Source organism: Eutrigla gurnardus (genome assembly GCF_963514095.1).
Source record: "Eutrigla gurnardus genome assembly, chromosome: 4".
NCBI lineage: Eukaryota > Metazoa > Chordata > Actinopteri > Perciformes > Triglidae > Eutrigla > Eutrigla gurnardus.
The window spans coordinates 8,433,539-8,435,826 of NC_139918.1; positions in this window are offsets into that span (position 1 = coordinate 8,433,539).

The window sequence follows — 2,288 nt, forward strand, 5'->3', positions numbered from 1 at the left end:
GTCGCCCTGCGTGGCTGACTCCGCCGTCGGTGTGTGAATGTGTGTGTGAATGGGTGAATGACAGTCATTACTGTAAAGCGCTTTGGAGAAAAGCGCTATATAAATGCGGCCATTTACTATTACAGCTTCATCAGGATGACATGGATCGGCAGAGCTACTGATTATACCTAAACTAACATTCATATTCATGTACATTTCAAGACAGAATCACAGAAGTGAGTTGAGGATTTGAGCTGCTTCTCTCACAGATTCCACACACAGATCAAAGCAGTGAGTACTGAGCGCTGAGCTGAAGTTCCCAGAATGATTGTGTAACCAGAGTGGATGGTTGTAACTGTCGTTGTGTTATTAATGTGAGAAAGGATGCAGAGCAGAAACCCACACAGCCCGTCTGCTGCAGGAAAGGAAGTGTTGCTAGGCTGCCAACCGTCCTAATAACCACTGAGAACAGATTCCTATCTGCTGCTGTACACACTCATGAACTCCTCTCCCTCTCTGTAGCTGCTGGTCTTTTCTCTTGTTGTCCGGAAGCCTTTTTTTCCACTGAGCCCTCCAACCACACACACAGTTGAACTGAGCCAGGAGAGCAACAATGATGACCCACCTGGATGTCACATCCATACACTTTACAGTTTACACTTGTGTGTTGATACGTGCCAACAAATCCTCATGAAACCATGAGCATGCCTTCTTCGTCAGTGCCCTCCAAAACAACACATATGAGAGTGTTCTGTCCGGATGTCTCAGTGATTCATGTCTACTTAGGATCTGTCTGTTAAACAACACTATAATGCCAAAAGTATTCACTCACCATCCAAATAATATAAATCAGGTGTTCAATCACTTCCATGGCCACAGGTGTATAAAAGCAGCACCTAAGCATGCAGACTGTTTCTACAAACATGTGAAAGAATGGGTCGCTCTCAGGAGCTCAGTGAATTCCAGCGTGGTACTGTGATAGGATGCCACCTGTGCAACAAGTCCAGTCGTGAAATGTCCTCACTCCTAAATATTCCAGTCAACTGTCAGTGGGATTAGAACAAAGTGGAAGTGATTGACCATGGCGATCAGCTGCATCCAAGCCATAAATCAGCAAGTTGTGCCACATGTAAAGACTGAGAGCCAGGCCTTCCCTCCAACATCAGTGTGTGACCTAACAAATACACTTCTGGAAGAATGGTGCCAAGGGTGGACCGACGTCATATTAAACCCTATGGATTAAGAATGGGACGTCACTTAAGTTCATATGCGAGTCAAGGCAGGTGAGCAAATACTTTTGGCAATATAGTATATCTGGTTGGAGATCTGCATTCATGCAAACACATTAATGTTCAGGTTCAAATAGTCTAAGAAGTGAGGAGGTCCAGGAGCTAAAGTCAGGATCTGAATCAGGAGCTCTAATTTGTTCCTGTCAGCATTTGGAACAAATACAAGATTCCAAAGCAGAAGCTTTGTTGTAATATGAATGTTTGCAGTAAATGATTATTGATGCATGTTGACAACAAGCTCAGCCAGTTGTCCTGAAAGAATTGAGACTGAACACTGAAATAAACTCTGATGTTAAAATAAATTGACTCCCTGATGTTCTGAAATTATTAAAGTTGATACTATAGCAACATCATCTGACAGAAGTTTGATTTGCTAATTTGATTTCTCTGTATGTAATTGAAGACATGAATTATGTACTTATGTATGTTTATTTTACATAGAAAAAAAAACTTTTAAAAATAGATTGTTTAATAAAGTGAATTCATCTTTTTTTTTAATCTGTACATATATTGTAGTTTTAAATAAAGTTGTGGTTCCTTTTTAATGAAATCTACATATAAGATGTTCAGCAAATAATTTAGTTTCTCTTATCTGGAAAATAAAAGTGAAAAAAGGTTTTTGTTTCATTTATTTAAATTTCTTATAGACTCAAAGAACAACACAAAGACACAAATACAATTGTGACTGCTATGACTAATTAAAAACAAGAATGAGAAAACCACATTTTATCTGTAACAGATTATATAAAATGTCAACAAAAGTCAATAAAATAGAGATTAAGGCAAAAAACTAAATTTTGAAAAAAAACTAACTGATAACAAAATGAAAATTAATAGAAATAATAAATTATGTATAAAATAAGTGTGATATAACAGAAATAATTGAGAGAGTTCTTAGTAAGCCTGTTATCTTCTGATCAAATCTCATATAAATGTGTTTAATGAAGTTGACTATTTTCTATCATTAACATTTGTAATTATCTCCTGAGATCATTGAGAAATTTTAATTGAAAATGTTTT